The 23,680-nt window shown below is 45.5% G+C and overlaps 1 protein-coding gene and 1 long non-coding RNA gene across 7 annotated transcripts in view; one reads left to right on the top strand and one right to left on the bottom strand.

Annotated features, from left to right (window-relative positions):
• The window catches only part of LOC140906213 (uncharacterized), a 39,571-nt gene that overhangs the window by 443 nt on the left and 15,448 nt on the right, over positions 1 to 23,680 (top strand). For 2 of the 6 annotated variants that reach the window (XM_073329709.1, XM_073329710.1), the window contains exons 1-2: positions 4,702 to 4,764; positions 15,860 to 16,049. The exons of 1 other annotated variant lie outside the window; for it this stretch is intronic. The gene's annotated coding sequence lies outside the window, so the exon portion shown is untranslated. 3 more of the 6 variants (XR_012157042.1, XR_012157041.1, XR_012157043.1) reach the window with 2 other exon arrangements.
• LOC140906216 (uncharacterized) lies at positions 2,139 to 23,592 on the bottom strand. Its single transcript, XR_012157044.1, has 4 exons — positions 23,465 to 23,592; positions 15,331 to 15,509; positions 6,868 to 7,001; positions 2,139 to 3,973 (listed from the first exon to the last, which is right to left on the bottom strand). It is a non-coding gene; the product is annotated as an uncharacterized lncRNA (long non-coding RNA).

Here is a 23,680-nt window from a genome sequence, read left to right as displayed (position 1 = left end):
AGTGAGGGGGATTAATGAAATCCTCTCTAATTTCATCACTTCTCTCTCAAATAGATATGCATCTGAAGAAGTGAGCTGTAGCTCACGAAAGCTTATGCTCTAATAAATTGGTTAGTCTCTAAGGTGCCACAAGTCCTCCTTTTCTTCTCTCAAATAGTGACAACCAGTGCTCCTGCATTTCTCCCTAATTGTCACCAATGGATATAAAATCCATGTAGATTTCTCCCTTTTTCTATCAAATTATTGACCCTTTCTCTAGCCTCCTCCTCAGATTTTGCCTCATTTTCTCTCTAACTCTCCGTCAATTTTAACTCTCCTCTAATTTGGGATATTTTTCCATCCATTTGATGTGCTGCAAATTGTCCATCTTTAGGTGGGAAATTGTTCCCCTGAGTCATTCAGCAAATGGGAAGGAGGTTAATGGGTGTAGCCTGGACAGCACTGAGACATGGCTACCTCTGGGGTGGGGTGGGATGGGATGACCGTTCTCTGCCAGCAACAAGGCATGAAAGGGCACAGGAGAAGAAAGGAGGAAGAAGTGTCCCCAGTGGAGACTGTCCAGTCCCAGCTCCTGACCCCCAACTGCCCAACACAGCTCCCCACCCCCCAACCATCAGCTGCCAGTTACATGCCCACCTCTTCTGCTGGCCCCTCCCCACTGCCAGGGAGTCTTCCTGTTCCACGCGCCTATCACTTGCTCTCTTAAAGCAGCTTCCCAAATGCCTCCCTGCTGCCCATGTGAATGGTGTGTGTGGGCAGGAGACTTACTGTCTGTTTCTTGAATTTCCATACACAGTCCCTTCAAACTGTCCCACTACTCTCACTTATTTAAATCAGTATAAAATCCTTTCAGCTCTTGGTGGTTTTCTCTCATTATCTATTTTTTTTTCCTATTTCCTCTCCAATTCTCAAAGATTGATATATTCTCATCTAGAATACTGTGTGCAGTTCTGATCTCCCATGTTTAAGAAGGATGAAATCAAACTGGAAGAGGTACAGAGAAGAGCTACTAGGATGATCCGAGGAATGGAAAACCTGTCTTATGAAGGAGACTCAAGGAGCGTGGCTTGTTTAGCCTAACCAAAAGAAGGCTGAGGGGAAATACGATTGCTCTCTATAAATATATCAGAGGGGTAAATACCAGGGAGGGAGAGGAATTATTTAAGCTCAGCACCAATGTGGACACAAGAACAAATGGATATAAACTGGCCATCGGGAAGTTTAGACTTAAAATTAGATGAAGGTTTCTAACCATCAGAAGAGTGAAGTTCTGGAACAGCCTTCCAAGGGAAGTAGTGGGGACAAAAGACCTATCTGGTTTCAAGATTAAACTCAATAATTTTATGGAAGGGATGGTATGATGGGATAACATGATTTTGGCAATTAATTGATCTTTAACTATTCATGGTGAATAGGCCCAATGGCCTGTGATGGGATGTTAGATGGGGTGGGATCTGAGTTACTACAGAGAATTTTTTCCTGGGTATCTGGCTGGTGAATCTTGCCCACATGCTCAGGGTTCAGCTGATTGCCATATATGGGGTCGGGAAGGAATTTTCCTCCAGGGCAGATTGGCAAAGGCCCTGGGGGCTTATCGCCTTCCTTTGTAGCTTGGGGCACGGCTCACTTGCTGGAGGATTCTCTGCACCTTGAAGTCTTTAAACCATGATTTGAGGAATTCAGTAGCTCAGAAATAGGTGAGGTTTATTGCAGGGGTGGGTGGGTGAGATTCTGTGGCCTGCATTGTGCAGGAGGTCAGACTAGATGTTAATAATGATCTCTTCTGACCTTAATATCTATGAATCTATGAAAAAAATATATATATACTGTATGCAGTGGTGTAGTAGCCATGGTGGTCCCAGGATATTAGAGGCTGCCCCCTTGATTTATATACAAACTTTTGGTGTTATTCTCCATCCCATTCCTCATGAATCCAAATATTAACTTTTTTGCGGCAGCTGTGCACTGAGTGCAGTTTTTCGTTGAGCTCTTTACAGCAACATGTAGGTCCCTTTCTTGAGTTGATAGTTAATTTACAACCCAGTAAGGTGTATCAGGAGTGTTAGAGAGCTTATTCCTTCACTCTCCCACTTCCCTGGTCCTTCTCTCATGAACAGAGAGCAACAATACCCGAAGTCTGAAGGTGCAAACAGTTTAATGTTTATTGGGGTGAACTTCCAGCAATCTTAAATCCAAGTTCCTTTTTCCTTATTTTCGAACCCCAACTTACTTCCTGTTGGCCCCTAATTTATATAGTAATAATCTTAGCTATACCTTAACCAATCATTCTACTGAAATTTACCTAACCAATCCTAACATTATGTAACATGATTAGCTAACCAATTATATCTCACCACCTTAATTAGTTTACACCCAGCAAAATTAATTGTACAGCAGACAGAATCACAGAACCAGACAGACCATGCAAACAAACAATAGCAAAGTGGGAACTGTCATAAATATAAAGGGAAGGGTAAATCCCTTTAAAATCCCTCCTGGCCAGAGGAAAAATCCTCTCACCTGTAAAGGGTTAAGAAGCTAGGATAACCTCACTGGCACCTGACCAAAATGACCAATGAAGAGACAAGATACTTTCAAAAGCTGAGGGGAGGGAAAAACAAAGGGTCTGTCTGTGTGATGCTTTTGCCAGGGACAGAACAGGAATGGAGTCTTAGAACTTAGTAAGTAATCTAGCTAGATATGCGTTGGATTATGATTTCTCTAAATGGCTGAGAAATTAAGTTGTACTGAATAGAATGAATATTCCTGTCTGTGTGTCTTTTTGTAACTTAAAGTTTTGCCTAGAGGGATTCTCTATGTTTTGAATCTAATTACCCTGTAAGGTATTTACCATCCTGATTTTACAGAAGTGATTCTTTTTTACTTTTTACTTCTATTAAAATCCTTTTTTTCAGAAACTAAATGCTTTTTCCTTGTTCTTAAGATCCAAGGGTTTGAGTCTGTGGTCACCTATGCGAATTGGTGAGGATTTTTACCAAATCTTCCCCAGGAAGTGGGGTGCAAGGGTTGGGAGGATTTTGGGGGGGGAAAGACGTCTCCAAACAACGCTTTCCTAATAAAAATAAACCCAGATAAACGTTTGGTGGTGGCAGTGGAAGTCCAAGGGCAAAGGATAAAATAGTTTGTACCTTGGGGAAGTTTTAACCTAAGCTAGTAAAAGTAAGCTTAGGAGGTTTTCATGCAGGTCCCCCCATCTGTACCCTAGAGTTCTGAGTGGGGAAGGAACCTTGAGAGGAACTATAATGACAAAACAATACAGAAGTGAGGATTTCACAACTACGTCTATAAAGACATAAGGGTTTCCCAGTTGTGTCTATTGATAAGTAAGTTCTTACCAGACAGAAAACTATCAAACTAAATTTCCTTTTACATCTTCTAGGCTTTTCCCTTTCTCTGGAAGTGATAGATCGGATCACCTTCCTAACAGCCCCATATTAACTAGTTTGGAATGTGAGGATGTGACCGGATGCTTCCCAGCTTATGGCTGCCTCTGCTGCTTAGCCAAAGGCATTGGCCTAAGAACAGGGCCTCAGACTGTCACAGTGAGAGAAGGCCCTTACACAGTTTCTTTCTTGTATACCTCTATTGCTGAAGCAATTTGTTGGGAGCAGGAGGGTTGCAGAAAGCAGGCTTGTCTCCCACCGCATGCCTATTCTGAGCGGCGGAACAGGTTGTTGATAGACGCCTTCACTTCACAGGAATCTCCCTCAGAAATCTCCAGAAAACTCTCTTGGAGATACTGGGCAATCCACTGTTGCAGGTTCCTTGGCAGAGCTGCTTTGTTTCTTGCCGCATTAACGGTAACTTTCCCGGGCCGCTGTGCCGTCATGGGGGAACCATTGCTGCACACAGGCGAGCTGCATAGGGGCCAGAGCGGAAGCTGTAGGCTTGGAGAAGACCCTGATTCCCTGCTCACCCTCAGCAGCGAGATATCTTCCATAATGATCACATCCTATGGAAAGTATGGGGACAGGAACGATTATCAGTGCCTCCCAAGGTGCAGAGAATCCTCCAGCAAGTGAGCCGTGCTCCAAGCTACAAAGGAAGGCGATAAACCCCCAGGGCCTTTGCCAATCTGCCCTGGAGGAAAATCCCCCCTGCCTCCCCCCGTCCTTGTTATACTTGGAAAATGAAAACTTTTAATCCAGCATGCTGGCTCTTCCGAAGAGCCACATGCCCAGTGTACAGCACGGTCTGGGAAGAGTGATTTACCCTGCTCCTGTGGCTACTCAGTATTTTGAGGGTCTTATGGCTCGTGTGCTTGTCTGGGGTCAGCCAGTTAGTGCAGTTATGTTATGCAATTATGTTAAACCCACTTACTGCATCATATGCACCAGTCACCTCCTAGCATTACAAGCACTGCAATCTCGAGCATAGCACCAAATATTAGTGGCTTTCAGCTTCAGGTTGCTGCCTCAAGGCATCCCTGATCCTTATGGCCCCGCGCTGTGCCCCTCTAATAGCCCTGGTCTCCAGCTGTTCAAACTCAGCCTCCAGGTGTTGAGCCTCTGCGGTCCAGCCCTGAGTGAAGCTTTCACTCTTCTGTGATGTTATTGACATAAACTATGACTGTATAGATCATTGTTTCAACCACTGTGGTGCAGAATTCCTCTAGGAATAAAGAGCCTGGGGGGAATTGTGATGTAACATTACTGTCCTCTTCTTGCCCTGACAGGCTGAAGCGTTACATCCCATCCTTCTGGAGGACAGGGAAGGGAAATAGCTGCAGTGAAACCAGTTCAGGTAGGGATTATCAGGGAGTTTCTGGTGGGTTCCTGTTGGATGGAGAAAGGCAGTAAATACATAGGAGGTGGGTGCTTCTGCAGGGTGTAACTTGGTCTGAGGTGGGAAGGGGCAGGAAATACACAGGGTGGAGAAAGGGAGTGGGACAGGGTGTGACAAACCTGCTGGGATTTGTTTACTGTGGTGCCTAGATTCTAGGAACACACCCATGGAGTTAGTGGAAATTTCCTAACTTGTGGAACAGGAAACAACCCCCATCAACTGGGCTGGGAAAATTCCCAGATGCTGGAGCCTGAACCTACTAGCTAGAGGATGCTATGAGATATGAAGGGGCACTCACCATTGCGGCCTAGGGAAGACTCCCATCCCATCCCGCTGCTGGCACTGGGGAGGGTGTTGGGATTCCTGCCAGGGAGTTGTCCCTGTGCCCTGCTGGGGACTCCATCTCCTGTATCAACCTCTGGCTAGTAGGTGAGTGATGTATGTGAAGACCCCTGCCCCCTCTATCTGCTGGGAGTGGTGAAGGGCTCTCTTTCTCCCCTCACCTTGATGCTTCCTGGCTGCTCTGATGGGGTGGGGGTGGGACTCTGCTGACTGTCCACCTTCCAGAACTTCTATATGATCGGCCCTCCACCCCTGTGAATAGTGGGGTTGTCACTGGGCAGCGGGTTCTGAGGGGGTGGCTCTTGCTCTTTCAGGGGCCAGTGAGCTTTGAGGAGGTGGCTGTGTATTTCATCAAGGAAGAGTGGGCTCTGCTGGACCCTGCTCAGAGAGTTCTCTACAGGCAAGTCATGCAGGAGAACTATGATAATTTGACCTCACTGGGTAAGGATTCCTGTTCCCTTGATTATTAGACGAGGAAATGAAGAGTTAAGATTCACAACACCCCACAATGCAACCTCAACTCTGCCTTGTTTCAGCAACACCCCGACAGGCCAATGACACACACATGAGCACTCTACCATTCCCTCCCACAGAACACTTAGGGAACAGCGCACGGGAGCAGGATAGCACAAAGTCTAACACCTTCTCTTTGCTAAGGCAAAACTTGGGGTAGGTCCGGTGTAGGGAACAGAAGCTACCTACACCTGGCCTGCACTCAAACACTGAGCCTACTGCATACAATCCATCTCAGACTTTCATAACGTTACCACCCCTTTACGCTTGCACTGAGGATTCCTTCTGAGTCATTGCTTTCAGTTACCCCTCACTGAGTCCTGTATGCCAACAGACTGCTGACAATCCCCATGCAAGATGTGACGAAGTGGGGGTTTTATTAGTCTTGCTATGTTGCATGTGAGTCTTACTGTCCTGTACGGATACTGTGTGTACCTTAGTTTCCCTGTGTACTGCACCAATACTTCGGTGGTGGGAATTGGGTGTGAGATTTTTGCTGAGGCTCTCGGGGCAGGTGAGACTGCCTAGCTATTTGCAGCTATGTAACCTGAGACCCAGGAGGGGGGTTCAACCAGGTGACACCTTTGGCCCAGGAAGCGAGGCAACGAAAAGGAGGAGGGGCATGAAGGGGGTGTCAGAGGTGAGGTGGCTGGAGGCTGGCAGTCTGCTTGGGGGAACTGGAAGAGGGGGAATCCAGGGTGTCTAGCCCAGGATTCCCAAGATGGACTTGGCTGAAAGTCACTGATGTCTGTAATAACAAGCTTTGTTCTATGCTGTGGTCCTGTCTAAAAATAAACCTCCTCTTTTACGCTGGCTGAGAGTCATGTCTGACTGCGGAATTGGGGTGCAGGGCCCCCTGGCTTCCCCAGGAGCCCTGCAGGTGCAGACTCGCTGTGGGAAGTGCACGGTGTGAAAAGGGGATGCTGAATGCTCCAAGGTCAGCCCCAGGAAGGCCGAAGCTGTGTAAGCTTCTTGCACTGGAGACCATATGCTCAGAGAGAGGAGGCTCCCCCAGAGTCATAGAATATCAGGGTTGGAAGGGACCTCAGGAGGTCATCTAGTCCAACCCCCTGCTCAAAGCAGTCCTAACTGGCTTCATATGAAGTAGTTCCAAAGTATCGCCTGGTGACTCCGTGACACAAGAACACACACTTGTCACTTTTTATTAACACAATCTACAATGCTCAGCACTGAAATGAGGAATACCTGTTTCGTCTGGTTTCACATGCACCTCTCTGCGGATCACAGTCACAGCTATGCCAAGCTGCTCCAACTTATCCTTCCACCATTCATTTAAAGCTACAGCTGAAGTGCATGCAGATAAATGCTGGTATTCAAATCTGAGGAACACAACATGTAATGGCATGTGCTTAGTCCTTACTCCTATTGATTAATACATTTTGAGGCCATGGAGTTTCAGCCAGTTACCATTATAGTGAGCTGAATACCTTGTGTTTGACGAAAACATCTTCCTGAAAGGCATCAGTCTTGACTTGAAGACTGCAAGAGATGGAAAATTTGCCACTCCCCTGCATAGTTTTTTAACCTTTGCACCACGCTTCCTGACTGAATCCCAGTGACGTTTGCCTGCTCCAGGGTTAGGGGATATGGGCAGAGTTAAGGTTGTGTTGCAGGGGTGTCATGTAATTTAGTTTATTTCCTGGTTTTCAGAGGCTTTATCTTTTGCCAACATCCATATGCTGGAATGGCATGAGGCAGCACTGGGCAACTTTAACTCTGCTTTAAAGTACTTTATGGGCGTTTAATTTCCTTGACTTTCTTTTTAATGGACTTGTTTGCCTCTATAACTCTTTCTACACTAGAGCTTTTGCCAGCAATTTATGTCAGGTAGGGATGTGATTTTTCACATCGCTAACTGCCAGAGCTATGCTGGTGAAACTTTTAAGTAGCAACCAGTCCAATACCTCGATGTAGATTTTAAAGCACTTCAAAATATTGCTCTTAACACAGATTTTGATATCAAGGCAAAAATTCCAAGAAGAACTCCTGCCGAAAGTGAGAAAAATCCACAACACGCTTTGTCTGAATGTTGTCAGTGATAAGGCTCAGAGTCAGATGCATGTAGCTCAGGTTCAGTGGCCACAGCATGTCCTCTTGAGCCAACCAATTACTGTGAGGGTAGATTCCTGGAAATTCTGGCTGTTAAAGGAGCATTAGTCTTGCTGCACATGTAAATTTCAGTCTCTTGGACTCATCATTCGATGATGGTGTATGGAGGAGGGTTTTAGGTTTATTAGGAACTAGGCAAAGGAAGAGCCTATATAGGAAGTGTGGGCTCCATCTGAACCACAATGGAACCAGATTTCTGACCTGTAAAATTAAAAAGTTCATAGAGGAGATTTAAACTAATGGCTGGGGGAAAGGCAACACATGATTCAGACTCAGACCGATCCTTTGGGTGAGGATCTCTTAATGGGGGTTCTTTACTAGGATATAGAGAGGAGGGACTAGAAGTTGATTAAGTAAAGAAAGGGGAAAAAAATACATAGGCAGGAGTTGTAGACCAAGCTGGATGAGCAAGCACCTTAGAGAGGTGATTAAGAAAAAGCAGAAAGCCTACAGGGAGTGGAAGATGGGAGAGATTAGCAAGGAAAGCTACCTTATTGAGGTCAGAACATGTAGGGATAAAGTGAGACAGGCCAAAAGCCGTGTAGAGTTGGACCTTGCAAAGGGAATTAAAACCAATAGTAAAAGGTTCTATAGCTGTCTAAATAACAAGAAAACAAAGAAAGAGGTGGGACGGCTAAACACTGAGGATGGAGGTTAAGGATAATCTAGGCATGACCCAATATCTAAATAAATACTTTGCCTCAGTCTTTAATGAGGAGCTTAGGGATAATGGTAGGATGACAAATAGGAATGAGGATATGGAGGTAGATATTACCAAGGTACCGAGGTAGAAGCCAAACTTGAACAGCTTAATGGGACTAAATCGGGGGGCCCAGATAGTCTTCATCCAAGAATATTAAAGGAACTGGCACATGAAATTGCAAGCCAATTAGCAAAAAAATTTAATGAATCTGTAAACTCAGGAGTTGTACCGTATGACTGAAGAATTGCTAACATAGTTCCTATTTTTAAGAAAGGAAAAAAAGTGATCCGGGTAACTACAGGCCTGTTAGTTTGACATCTGTAGTATGCAAGGTTTTGGAAAAAATTTTGAAGGAGAAAGTAGTTAAGGACATTGAGGTCAATGGTAATTGGGACAAAATATAACATGGTTTTACAAAAGGTAGATCGTGTCAAACCAACCTGATCACCTTCTTTGAGAAGGTAACAGATTTTTTAGACATAGGGAATGCAGTGGATCTAATTTACCTAGATTTCAGTAAGGCATTTGATATGGTTCCACATGGGGAATTATTAGCTAAAATGGAAAAGTTGGGGATCAATATGAAAATTGAAAGGTGGATAAGGAACTGGTTAACAGGGAGACTACAGTGGGTCACACTGAAAGGTGAACTGTCAAGCTGGAAGGAGGTTACTAGTGGAGTTCCTCAGGGATCGGTTTTGGGACCAATCTTATTTAATCTTTTTATTATTGACCTTGGCACAAAAAGCAGGAATGTGCTAATAAAGTTTGTGGATGACTGTAATGAAGCGGGACTGTTCTTAATGTTTCCTCTGAATATTGTGGGGGTGCCTCAATTTCCCCTATGCAGTTCTTAAGTATCTAGGTGGTGGGATAAGGGTGTATGATCATTGCAGAGCCCTAGAGGGCAGGTGTGTACAGGGGTCTGGACACAGAGAATTGCCGACACCTTGTTTCCTGGCAACTGATGGCCTGGCCCTTCCCCCCTGCAAGGTGAGAGCTAAAGGGTTGGAGAACAAAGGAATCCGGTGACCTCCTGGCCCGGGAAAGGGACAAAGCCCAGAGGAGGAGGGCCTGGAGAGAGTTTCAATTTGGGTCTGGCTGGGGACATGGAGTGAAGTGCAGACCTGGTTGTGTGGCTCACTGCCCCCCAAAATGGACCCAGCTGAGGGGTCCTGTTCTCTGCACCTACAAGCTCTGTGTTAGACTGTGTTCCTGTCGTCTAATAAACCTTCTGTTTTACTGGCTGGCTGAGAGTCACGTCTGACTGCAGAGTTGGGGTGCAGGACCCTCTGGCTTCCCCAGGACCCCGCCTGGGCAGACTTGCTGTGGGAAGCGCATGGAGGGGCAGAGGATGCTGAATGCTCTGAGGTCAGACCCAGGAAGGCGGAAGTTATGTGAGCTGTGTGTCCTGCAGACAGTCTGCTCACAGAAAGGAGACTTCCCCAGAGTCCTGACTGGTTTTGTAGGGAGCAGTTCCAGAGCATCGCCCGGGGACTCCGTGACAACTGACACAAGGCTGGGAGGTATTGCCAATGCAGAGAAGGACCGGGGATATCATACAGGAAGATCTGGATGACCTTGTAAACTGGAGTAATAGTAATAGGATGAAATTTAATAATGAAAGTGCAAGGTCATGCATTTAGGGATCAATAACAAGTATTTTGGTTATAAACTGGGGACGCATCATTGGAAGTAACAGGAGGAGAAGGACCTCGGAGTATTGGTTGATCACAGGATAACTATGAGCTGCCAATGTGATATGGCCATGAAGAAAGCTAATGTGGTCTTGGGATGTGTCAAGGTTCCTTCCCCACTCTGAACTCTAGGGTACAGATGTGGGGACCTGCATGAAAGACCCCCTAAGCTTATTCTTACCAGCTTAGGTTAAAAACTTCCTCAAGGTACAAACTTTGCCTTGTCCTTGAACCCTATGCTGCCCCCACCAAGCGTGTTAAACAAAGAACGGGGAAAGAGCCCACTTGGAGAGGTCTTCCCCCCAAAAAATATCCCGCCAAGCCCTACACCCCCTTTCCTGGGGAAGGCTTGATAAAAATCCTCACCAATTTGCATAGGTGAACACAGACCCAAACCCTTGGATCTTAAGAACAATGGAAAAGCAATCAGGTTCTTAAAAGAAGAATTTTAATTAAAGAAAAAGTAAAAGAATCACCTCTAAAATCAGGATGGTAAATACCTTATAGGGTAATCAGATTCAAAACATAGAGAATCCCTCTAGGCAAAACCTTATGTTACAAAAAGACACAAAAACAGGAATCTACATTCCATTCAGCACAGCTATTTTACCAGCCATTAAACAAAAGGAAATCTAATGTATTTCTAGCTAGATTACTTGCTAATTTAAGGAGTTATGAAGAGCATTCCTGATCTGTTCCTGGCAAAAGCATCACCCAGACAGACAGACCCTTTGTTTCTCTTCCCCCCCGCCCCCCGCTTTGAAAGTATCTTGTCTCCTCATTGGTCATTTTGGTCAGGTGCCAGCGAGGTTATTTTAGCTTCTTAACCCTTTACAGGTGAAAGGGTTTTGCCTCTGGCCAGGAGGGATTTTATAGTTCTGTATACAGAAAGGTGGTTACCCTTTCCTTTATATTTATGACAGGATGCATCAGGCGAGGTATTTCCAGTAGAGATAAGGAGGTGTTAGTACCATTATACAAGGCACTGGTGAGACCTCATCTGGAATATTGTGTGCAGTTCTGGTCTCCCATGTTTAAGAAAGATTAATTCAAACTGGAACAGGTACAGAGAAGGGCTACTAGGGTGATCCAAGGAATGGAAAACCTGTCTTATGAAAGGAGACTCAAAGAGCTTGGCTTGTTTAGCCTAACCAAAAAAAGGCTGAGAAGAGATATGATTGCTCTCTGTAAATATATCAGAGGAATAAATACCACGGAGGGAGAAGAGTCATTTAAGCTCAGTACCAATGTGGACACAAGAACAAATGGATATAAACTGGCCATCAGGAAGTTTAGACTTGAAATTAGACGAAGGTTTCTAACCATCAGAGGAGTGAAGTTCTGGAACAGCTTTCCAAGGGAAGCAGTGGGGGCAAAAGAGCTATCTGGCTTCAAGACTAAGCTTGATAAATTTATGGAAGGGATGATATGATGGGATAGCCTAATTCTGGCAATTAATTGATCTTCAACTGTTAGCGGTAGATATGCCCAATGGCCTGTGATAGGATGTTAGATGGGGTGGGATCTGAGTTCCTACAGAGAATTCTTTCCTGGGTGCCTGGCTGGTGAGTCTTGCCCACATGCTCCGGGTTTAGCTGATCGCCATATTTGGGGTCGGGAAGGAATTTTCCTCCAGGGCAGATTGGCAGAGGCCCTGGGGGTTTTTCGCCTTCGTCTGCAGCACGGGGCATGGGTCACTTGCTGGAGGATTCTCTGCACCTCAAAGTCTTTAAACCACAATTTGAGGACTTCAATAGCTCAGACATAGGTTAGAGGTTTGTTACAGGAGTGGGTGGGTGAGATTCTGTGGCCTGCATTGTGCAGGAGGTCAGACTAGATGATCATAATGGTCCCTTCTGACCTTAAAGTCTATGATTCTATGAAAGGTAGGAGCTGAAGAGAAACAGTCAGATGAAAGAGCCCTATTCAATTACATCACATGAAGACAGACAAGTAAATATTGACAAATTTTATAAGTGCTTGTATACAAATGGAAGAAGGCTAAATAGAATCATAGAATCATAGAATATCAGGGTTGGAAGGGACCCCAGAAGGTCATCTAGTCCAACCCCCTGCTCAAAGCAGGACCAATTCCCAGTTAAATCATCCCAGCCAGGGCTTTGTCAAGCCTGACCTTAAAAACCTCTAAGGAAGGAGATTCTACCACCTCCCTAGGTAACTCATTCCAGTGTTTCACCACCCTCTTAGTGAAAAAGTTTTTCCTAATATCCAATCTAAACCTCCCCCACTGCAACTTGAGACCATTACTCCTCGTTCTGTCATCTGCTACCATTGAGAACAGTCTAGAGCCATCCTCTTTGGAACCCCCTTTCAGGTAGTTGAAAGCAGCTATCAAATCCCCCCTCATTCTTCTCTTCTGCAGGCTAAACAATCCCAGCTCCCTCAGCCTCTCCTCATAACTCATGTGTTCCAGTCCCCTAATCATTTTTGTTGCCCTTCGCTGGACTCTCTCCAATTTATCCACATCCTTCTTGAAGTGTGGGGCCCAAAACTGGACACAGTACTCCAGATGAGGCCTCACCAATGTCGAATAGAGGGGAACGATCACGTCCCTCGATCTGCTCGCTATGCCCCTACTTATACATCCCAAAATGCCATTGGCCTTCTTGGCAACAAGGGCACACTGCTGACTTATATCCAGCTTCTCGTCCACTGTCACCCCTAGGTCCTTTTCCGCAGAACTGCTGCCTAGCCATTCGGTCCCTAGTCTGTAGCTGTGCATTGGGTTCTTCCGTCCTAAGTGCAGGACCCTGCACTTATCCTTATTGAACCTCATCAGATTCCTTTTGGCCCAATCTTCCAATTGGTCTAGGTCCCTCTGTATCCTATCCCTCCCCTCCAGCGTATCTACCACTCCTCCCAGTTTAGTATCATCCGCAAATTTGCTGAGAGTGCAATCCACACCATCCTCCAGATCATTTATGAAGATATTGAATAATGAAGATATTGAATACTAAGATGGGTGAACTTGAGTGCCTGCTTTTAAAGGAGGATATTGATATAGTAGGCATCACAGAAACTTGGTGGAACGATAATCAAGGGGACATGGTAATATCAAGGTACAAAATATATAGGAATGACAGAGTAGATTGTGCTGGTAGGAGTGTGGCACTGTGTGTGGGGGGAAAATGTATAGTCAAATACAGTAAATTTTTTAAGTGAATCTGTATGGATAGAAATTCCATGCTTGAATAATAAGAGTAAGAGAATATACTACAGACTATGATGGTGATTCTGAAAAGCTCAAGGAGATTAGAGGAAAATAGAAAACTCAATAATATTAATAGGGGATTTCAGCTATACCCATATTGACTGGATACGTGTTGTCTCATGACAGGATGCAGAGATACAGTTTAGACACGATTAATGACTGCTTCTTAGAGCAGCTAATCCTGGAACACACAAGGGGAGAGGCAATTCTTGATTTATTCCTAAGTGGCACACAAAAGCTGGTCCAAGAGGTGAATACAGCTGAACCACTAGATAATAGAGACGGTAATGTAATTAAATTTAACATCCTTGTGGAGGGTGGGGAAATATCTAAGAAGCCCACCACAGTAGCATTTAATTTCAGAAAAGGGAACCATATAAAAGTGAGAGCTAGTTAAATGGAAATTAAAAGGAACAGTACAAAAGTGAAAAGCCTGCAAGCTGCATGGAAACTTTTTAAAAACACCATAATAGAGGCTCAAATTAAATGTGTACCCCAAATGGAAAAAAACAGTAAGAGGACTAAAAAAATACCACCATGGCTAAACAACAGAGTAAATAAGGCAGAATTTTAAGGCCTCACCAATCTTGAGGGGGTCAACAAACATGTGGACAAGGGTGATCCAGTGGACATAGTTTACTTGGAGTTTCAGAAAGCCTTTGACAAGGTCCCTCACCAAAGGATCTTAAGCAAAGTAAGCAGTCATGGGATAAGCAATGGGTCAGGAACTGGTTAAAAGACAGGAAACAAAGGGTAGGAATAAATGGTCCGTTTTCACAGTGGAAACGGGTAAATATTAGGGTCCTTCAGGGATCTCTACTGGGACCAGTATTGTTCAATGTATTCATAAATGATCTGGAAGAAGGGGTAAATGGGAAGGTGGCAAATTTTTCGGATGATATAAAATTACTCAAGATAGTTAAGTCCAAAGCAAACTATGAAGAGTTACAAAGGTGTTACCTGGGGCTTTGCTGAACCCAAAGCTCTTGGTAACTTTACTCTTTGCAAGGCGGTGACAGGAAATAAATCAATGGGGACACGGCCATCCAGCCGATAGATCTGGGGCGAGCGAACATTTTGGCCTGAGGGCCACATCGGGTTTCCAAAATTGTATGGAGGGCCAGTTAGGGGCGGCTGTGCCTCCCCAAACAGCTAGGCGTGGCCTGGCACCCAACCCCTATCCAACCCCCACCCCCCGCTTTTTGCCCCCTGATGGGCCCCCCTGGGACTCCTGCCCCATCCACCACCCCCTGCTCCCTGTCCCCTGACTGCCCCCAGACCCCCCACCCCTGAGTGCCCCCCGTCACCCCATCTAACCCTCCCTTCCTGACTGCCCCCCTGGAACCCCTGTCCCCATTCAACCCCCCTGTTCCCTGTTCTCTGACCGCCCTGACCCCTATACACACCCCTGCCCCCTGACCACACCCTTGAACTCCCCTGCCCTCTATCCAACGCCCCCTGCTCCCTGCCCCCTTACTGCGCTCCCTGGAGCGCTGGTGGCACTACAGCCGTGCCGCCTGGCTGGAGCCAGCCACGCCACCGCGCAGCACAGAGCACCGGGTCAGGCCGGGCTCTGCAGCTACGCTGCCCCAGGAGCTCTCAGCCCTGCCGCCCAGAGCATTGTGCCGGCAGCGCAGTGAGCTGAGGCTGCGGGGGAGGGGGAACAGCAGGGGAGGGGCTGGGGGCTAGTCTCCCAGGCCAGGAGCTCAGGGCCGGGCAGGAGGGTCCCGCGGGCCAGATATGGCCTGCGGGCCGTAGTTTGCCCACCTCTGCGATAGATAGTTGATGCAATCAGGCAAACAAAAGTGCTTTCACTCAAAGCTTCTACTTTATTTAGTCCCCATCACTTATACACATCCACAATAGGTTAGTAGAGCACCCCAAATCACCCCTAGATTCATATTTACCCAGGGTCACTAGACTTCCAGTGGCCAACTTCCCGTCTTCAGGGAAACATGAGAGGTGTTCAAGTATCCACTGAGCTCAGATTTTTTCCTCTTTTTATATCCATTTTGTTAGTATTACATAGCTTGTGCATCGAAATAACTTAGTTTCTGCTTAGCACTTAAGTGTGGAGATTTTCAGCCTGTTAGGAAGGGAATTTTCCATCAGTTAACCATCTGTATAGTAACAGTCAACTATTGCCAGACTTTCCATCTTGCAAAACCACATGCTTTGGAAAAACAGCTTAAGTCAGGAGGGCAGAGGGTTATGTTTACTCCTCGTGGTCGCTCACTTCACCCTCCCCTCCTGGTCTGTTAGTTGTGCTAAGGTTTCAGAAAGGCCTCCTTTTAGCTGCTTTCAGCAATAAGCATAACATTTGGTATTCCAGCTGCAGACAGTGGTTCAGGCACCTTACTGGGCTATCAAAAATCTGCTCCTACAGTCCCCTCCTTAAAGCCCACTTTTTTTTTGTTTTTGTTTTGTTATCATAAGGGGTCTTTATCTACCTATAGTCATCCCCACAAAGGACTCTGGTTGCACCAGAGCTGTGATGCAGCAAAAGCTCAAGGCGCTCAGCTGAGACTGAGCAAATGATCTTCTTCTTGGCATCCCACACTCAGCACACCAGATTATCTGGATGATGACTACACGGTGGCAAGTTGTACATACTCCCCTTCTAAGGGTAAGAGCAATGGTGAGAGAGCCACTGGCTCATCTGTCAGGGGACTTGGAATTGCTGAGTTTTGCGCTAGGTCCAATATGTCATCAGACTGAAAAAGAAAACCGCTACTATTTGGAATACCAAAATGACTATAATGGGGTGCAGGGCCAAATTCAAGATCCCTGTGCCAGTCGGGGACAATTCCAATAATACTTCTCACCACTGGTGTGTTAGGTCCTGGCCAGTTCTTGCAAATATGCATTTAATTTCATTGGTGTTATGATGCACAATAACCATGACTCTACACCCTTCCTGTTTGGCTGCATGCAGCTGGTTCTGCAAATCAGGGTGTACAGGCAACGTCTGTAAAACAGTTAAAGTCATCCCAAGGGGTACAGGTTTTACAGCAGAGTACAAAGTATTTGTCTCTCTTAACTGATTATATTTAAGTTCCAGCACTTGAAATTCAGAATCACATCCCCAAATCCTATACCATGACACAAGGATCATAAGCTATGGGATTTTCCTTCAGCCATTTCCAAACACACATCATGTACTTTCAGGGCATTTTTGTTGCATTCATGTCAAATTCCACAGTGAAGCACTGGAATGAGTTACCTATGAGGTGGTGGAATCTCCATCCTTAGAGGTTTTTAAGGCCCGGCTTGATAAAGCCCTGGCTGGAATGATTTAGTTGGTGTTGGTCCTGCTTTGAGCAGGGGATTGGACTAGATGGCCTCCTGAGGTCTCTTTCAACCCTAATATTCTATGATTCCTTTAAACATCACCCATAATCTATATGTGTCAACCCATTCCATCTATCTTGTTTGCTAATACTTCCTCATTGATGCTCTTAAGAACCCCTGCCCTCGTTTCAGTTGCTCTCCATAGATCCCTTCTTACCCGGCCCTTGCCAGATTTGGGGACCTTATGTAAATTTATCCAGTTTTTCCTCGGCCTTCAGATAATGGCTGGACAGATCACTCACAGTGGGGCTCTAGTGCCAAAAAGTGTGCTAGGCTTAGGCCTGTGATGGCCTTTTTGAGGGAGTAGGTGGGGTTAATTACCAATTGCTTCTTTACATTGGTTTGAACCACATATGCCCTGACCAAACTAATTACAGGTGGTCCCAAAATTCACACTTTCGTACTTTTTATTCCATGGGGTCCCCGGAGGAGCCATTTTCCTGTCATATTGGCTGCATGTTAATAACTATTTTACCAAGGCACCATTTTAACCACAGTATTATCAAAACATTCTTTATCCCTCTTATAAATTTCTTGAGAACACAGGGCCTCCAAAATGCAGGGCAAAGGAACCTTCCATTCCCCTCGTGGTATCACTGTCTGTAGCCTTGCCTCCCCCAGACCTTCTTGTCCAGTGGTTGGGGTGAAAGGGTTTGTTTTTGCCTAAAATGAACTGTCTTCTCCCCCAGTGCTGTCCTCTTGGGGATGTCAGTCCACAAATGAACACATTTGGACTTACAACAATTAAACAACAGCCTGTCAGTTCCACCTAGTGACAACTGTACCCACCTGGGTAGCTTTTAATTCTCCCCACTAACAAATCCGCTCCCCCACTATCCACATGAGGATGCTGTAGTTGCCACCAAAGTGGTAGAGATTCCGTAGGCACCAGCGTAGACCATTTGCAACCCAAACCATGCTACATTGCCAGTTCTTGCTCATTCCCACGCTCATATTTACTTTGTCCAAATCCAAGCCTTTCAATTTTACTGAAGTGGGGTCATTTCAGTCCAAGGGCCTACGAGTGATTTGTTCTCCTGGGATGTTGGGATCAGTAGTGATGTCAAGGGTACAGTTCACTTTACATTTTCCTGTCACTCATGGATAGTCTCCCCATGCTTCAGACACAATGGGTTTCTGATTCGCATCACCAAAGAGCAGGTCTGCAATCCAAATGCCAGCAGCAGCACACTGGAATGCATTGTCTCCAAAATCTTCCAGCATCCATATGATGTGACAAAGTTCCTCCTCTACCTTGGTGGGTCTTGCACAAATTGGTGGATTTGCTTGCCTTGGAGCTTCATGGCAGCCCTCAGCTTGGCCATTTTTCTGAACCCACAGTCCAGGTCGACTCCTCCTGTGTCTGACCAGGAGTTGGGAGGCTTGGGGGGAACCCGGGCCCGCCCTTTACTCCGGGTTCCAGCCCAGGGCCCTGTGGAATGCAGCTATCTAGAGTGCCTCCTGGAACAGCTGTGCGACAGCTACATCTCCCTGGGCTACTTCCCCATGGCCTCCTCCCAACACCTTCTTTATTCTCACCATAGGACCTTCCTCCTGGTGTCTGATAATGCTTGTACTCCTCAGTCCTCCAACAGTCCACGTTCTCACTCTCAGCTCCTAGTGCTTCTTGCTCCCAGCTCCTCACACGCGCACCACAAACTGAAGTGAGCTCCTTTTTAAACCCAGATGCCCTGATTAGCCTGCCTTAATTGATTCTAACAGCTTCTTGATTGGCTGCAGGTGTTCTAATCAGCCTGTCTGCTTTAATTGTTTCCAGAAGGTTCCTGATTGTTCTGGAACCTTCCCTGTTACCTTACCCAGGGAAAAGGGACCTACTTAACCTGGGGCTAATATATCTGCCTTCTATTACTGTCGTGTAGCCATCTGGCCCGACCGTGTCACAATGGTTAATAATCTAAAACACAAAGCAGAACAAACTTTTCCCCTCCCTATATAGGGAGGTATCACTAAAACATTTAAGCTAAACTTATTAACTTTTACTCAGACCCATCCAGGCCTGAGTCGTACCCTCCCCCCCCACACACACACTTTTTCCCTGGGACGGAACTCTTGAACTTTTAACTGTGCTTTTAGCACCCTCTTGAAGCTCAGCAAATTCATCAGCCCTGGTTTGTCTAGGGCTTGCTGAGGCTGGACACATGACTGTTATTAATTTTGCCTGTGCGTACATGTTTTACTGGAGAGTGGGTAGTTTTCAGTAACACAAGGGACAATCCTACCAGATATTCCCAATGCTGCAAAGCCCAAACTAGTGCCAAAAACCTTCTTTTCACAGGGAGTAAATCCCCTCTACTTCACTTAACGTTTTGGAGGCATAAGCCATGGGGCAGAGCCTTGTTCTATAGTTCTGACTCAGTACTGCTTCCATTCCCCTATCTGTAATAGCCAGCTGCAGCACAAACACTGTTTCACCCTGCTCCCTTCTTTAACAATTCATGCAGTGGGGCTGCCTTCTTTGAAAATTCCTCAATAAAATCTCAGCAAAACTCTCTGTTGGTCAGGGGGACACCCCTTGTGTTCCCAAATCACTCCAAAATAATTTACTTGTTGGGACCACAGCTGGGCTTACTTTAAACCCAGCTTCCTGAATCTTTTGTAACATTCTGTCCAGTACCTCTAGATACTCTTCCTTGGTCTGAGTGTAAACTAGGATATTATCCACACACAAAAATTACACTGTCTTTTTCAGACATTCCCACTTGCATCTTGACTACCTGGGCATGACAGTTAATAGGGGCATCGTTCCAGCTCTTGGGGACCCTTGCAAAACATAACTGCTTCCCTTGAAATGTAAAAGCAAATTTGTAATAGCTTTCCTGATGTAAAGGGATAGCAAAGAAAGCATTGGCCAAATCAAAAACTGAAAAACACTGGGCCCCTCCTACAATGGAGACCATCACCTCCTCATACTTTGCCACAACGGGGGCCATCAGTAGGTTCACCCAATTAAGTGTACCACAAGCCTCCAAGTTCTGCTATCACCTTTAAGGACTGGCCACAGAGAAGCATTATTAGGGCTTGTCTGTTCCACTAAAACTCCTTGTCCCAAAAGTTCATCAAATGTTTCTTTCAGGATGGCTTCTGCCTCCTTTGGATACTTATACCGCTTCTGGGGTGGGGGATTGGGGCCTGTAACTAGGATTTCTGCCTCAAATTTACCACATTCTATCAGAATTTTGGCCTACAGCTTCCGGTGTTTTTCTGCAATTGCTAGGACTTTTGAGGGCCACTCCAATTCCTCAGATGCCTTAAGGGCTGCTATCCAGTATCTCGCTGAAATCTGAACTGATTCCCAGGACGTGCCAGGAGGCGTTTCCCATAGGACCCTGTTAGCAAAATCAACCAGCAATCTCAATTCCCTTAAAACGTGAATTCCCAGGATCCCTTTTCCTCCCAAAATCCATTAAACCAAATTGCCCCTTATTTTCCTTTCCCCTAACCGATACAGAATGTTTCTGCAAAAGGGAACAACACTCTGTGCCTCATTAAATCCCTGTAAGGTTTTAACTCTAGCCAGAGATTCAAACAGGTTCTCATTTCAGGGTATTCATCAAGGAATAAGTAGCACCTGTATCTAACAACAAATTGTGTTCCAATGTCCCTCTTTCTGACTCCACATAAAATACGAAGCTCCCCTTTTGGCCCTAAAATAAATAATAATCTTTGGGCCCAATCTTTCTTTTGTTAATTTTCTACTTTTCTCAAAACTGTTTCCCAAGCAGTTGCGAAGTAGCAGTAGCAAAGTAAACTTTTCTGTTGCATGGCAAAGGTATCTTCAAGGGCAGGAAAATACTTTCAGCTGTGATATTAACCCTTAACTTTCAAAACAAAAACACAAGAGAAAAAACAAGTTGAAGGATGGGGGGTTGTGAAGAGAAAGAGTAAACGGAAGGAGGGGGAAGAACGACATAGAAAGAAAGGTTTCAGAGGAACAGCCGTGTTAGTCTGTATTCGCAAAAAGAAAAGGAGTACTTGTGGCACCTTAGAGACTAACCAATTTATTTGAGCATGAGCTCATGCTCAAATAAATTGGTTAGTCTCTAAGGTGCCACAAGTACTCCTTTTCTTTTATAGAAAGAAAGGAAAACCTAAGCCAAGAAAAAGTACCGACAGCAACAACAAATCTAAAAGTGGGGCTTTGTGGACCAAAGCATCTGGTAACCCATACCACTAGCCCCTGTCCTGACTCTGAGAGGAGAGTGAGAGTTGCCACCACATCTGCCGGAGTGAGACTGGGGGTGCCAGCTAGCCTTGCCAGCCATCCCAAGACTGTGCTTCAGCTTAACAAACCAACCAATTTCCCTGCTGCCCTACCCTGGTCTTGGTCAGCGGTGAAGGCCTGACCTCTACCCTTCTTCCCCTCCTGGGTTACCCCCTTGGGGACCAATCTTCCTCACCATAGGGGTTATGGGCCTCGGCGTCTGTAGTTCTTCCAGTGTTTCAAGCAATGGACCATATGGGAAATTCCCAGAAGAGCCCAAAGGAAAAGGAAGCTCATGAGGATCATCCCTCTCATACCCATAATGAGAAGGATACGAGTGGAGATCCTCCTCTGACCCATCACCCTTCCTCAAATTGCAGTCACTGTTACCTTCTGCTCTCCCAACCTGGCTCTGAGAGCACAACTTTGTCCTTTACATTCCCCATTATCTGCCTCAATCTTATCCTGAGAATCCTACAGTAAGGCCTTAATAATTCTTTTATTCTCCATTGTCTGATGTTTCAATCCAAACACTTCCTGCTCCAACTTCTTACTCACTCTCTTACTATCACACACTTGCTTTTGTATTCCCACTATCTGAGCCCAGAAGGTGTCTGATTCAGCCTTCAAGCTGGATATCTCTTTGTCTTTCTCGACTTGATATTTCACTAATTCCTCCAATCTTGCCTTTAACTGACCTATCTCTTTACCTACTAACGTCGCTAACATCTGCTTACAGAGCTACAGGAATTCTCTGGGGCTGGTCAAGCTCCCAGGCTTCCAGAGACCATTACTATGCTCCTGTTCAAAATCAGTCAAGCTATTTCCCAAAACAATTTCCAACTATTATTCTTTTCCAGATGTTTCCTTTCCTTTGAACATAATTGCCACTGGCCTGAGCTCTAAGTCTCAGTAATGGAATTTATCCATGAATTGACTCGTGAACTACGACATGAGAACTGTACGGAGCTACCCCACCTCACTGTCCTCTACCTTCTACTGCAATGCAAAACTGCTGGTTTGCCCCAGCCGTCCCCTTTCTCTCCACCAATTCTTGCTTGGAGCTCCAATTCTGTTTCCCCTGGGTTTTACTGAACCTAAAGTTCTTGTTAACTTTACTGTGACAGGACCCCCAGGGTGCGTGCTGGGACTGTGGGACCACTGTGCCCCCTTAACTCTCTCCAGTATGGGCTGTCTCTCACAATGCCTTACTAGTGACCAGCAGCAAACCCCTCTAGGTGCTGTTATCCCTTAGCAGAACCACATGTGGAGACCCAACACCCACCTAGATTGCATTAATGCTCCGAGAGCCACTCATGAATCACACAGAGAAAGGCACCAGAATCAAATCCTCCCAGCACAGTACCTCAGGAATATACTGTCTTCCACTGCTCAAGATGACCAGTGCACATTTATTAATTGGTTCGCCACTTCACCAGTGGAAAGTGGATATACACCACCCTTTGCAAAACCTGAGCAGATTTGCCACATACTTCATACAAACTCACTGGTAAAGATAAACAGTAAAACAAATTTATTGACTACAAAAATAGATTTTAAGTGATATTAAGTGATAAGCAAAAAGTCTAGTTACCAAAAGAAATAAAATATAAGCACGCAGTCTAAACTCTCAACCCTATTAGATTGGGCAGCAACTAGATTAAGCAGCTTTTCTCACCCTACTGGATATTGCAGTCCTTAATATACAAGTTTGTTCCTTAAACCTAGGCCAGTCTCCTCTGTTGGAGTCTTGTCATCTTCTCAGTGTTATAGTTGCTTGCAGCGTAGGTGGGGGAAGGAGAAAGGGGCCCTGCATGTGCTCACTGTGTCTGTTTCATAACCTCAGTCCATGTGCTTGTAGAACACAAGTCCAGGCAAGTCTGGGGGGCATTGCTGACTCACCAGACAAGGTTGAGGAATTCCCCTGGTGTGGCCTTATGCAGATGAGTCATTGAATTGTAGCTCCCTTGCTGGACAATGGCTGTTGATGGGTTGTTTGACACCCCGCCCAGGCATTGGTTACTTTGCTTGCTGTTGCCTCTGGGGAGCTGATATCTGGCTGATTCTCCCGCTTACAGTATGTTTTAGTGATAACCATACAACACAATTCTCGTAACTTCATTAATGCTATACATATATGGATAGAGAAATGACTTTCAGCAGGTCATAACATTTCCCCTGATACCTTACAAAGCATGCTTTATATGTAATATCACAATTATATACAAATGGGGAATATTGGGATTACAAGATGCTCCCCCAAGGTATAAGTATATCACATAATCTTTGTGAGGCGGTGGGAGGAAATAAATCAGTGGGGACAGCCATCTAGCCGATAGATAATTGATACAAGCAGGCAAACAAAAGTGCTTTCACTCAAAGCTTCTGATTTATTTAGTCCCCAGCACTTACACATGTCTGCAACAGGTTAGTAGAGCATCCCAAATCACCCCCAGATTTGTATTTACCCAGGGTCTTGAAGAGGTCTTGAGTGGGTAACTGTAGACTTCTAGCGGTCAAGTTTCCATCTGCAGGAGAACATAAGAGGTGTCCAAGTGTCCACTGAGCTCAGATTTTTTTTCCTCTTTTTATATCCAATTTGTTAGTGTTACATAACTTAGATTCTGCTTCATAGGTTTTTTGATGAACAAGCTAAATGTGGAGATTTTCAGCCTGTCAAGTAG

This window comes from Lepidochelys kempii, chromosome 2 (genome assembly GCF_965140265.1).
Source record: "Lepidochelys kempii isolate rLepKem1 chromosome 2, rLepKem1.hap2, whole genome shotgun sequence".
NCBI lineage: Eukaryota > Metazoa > Chordata > Testudines > Cheloniidae > Lepidochelys > Lepidochelys kempii.
This window is presented reverse-complemented; position numbering and strand designations above follow the sequence as displayed.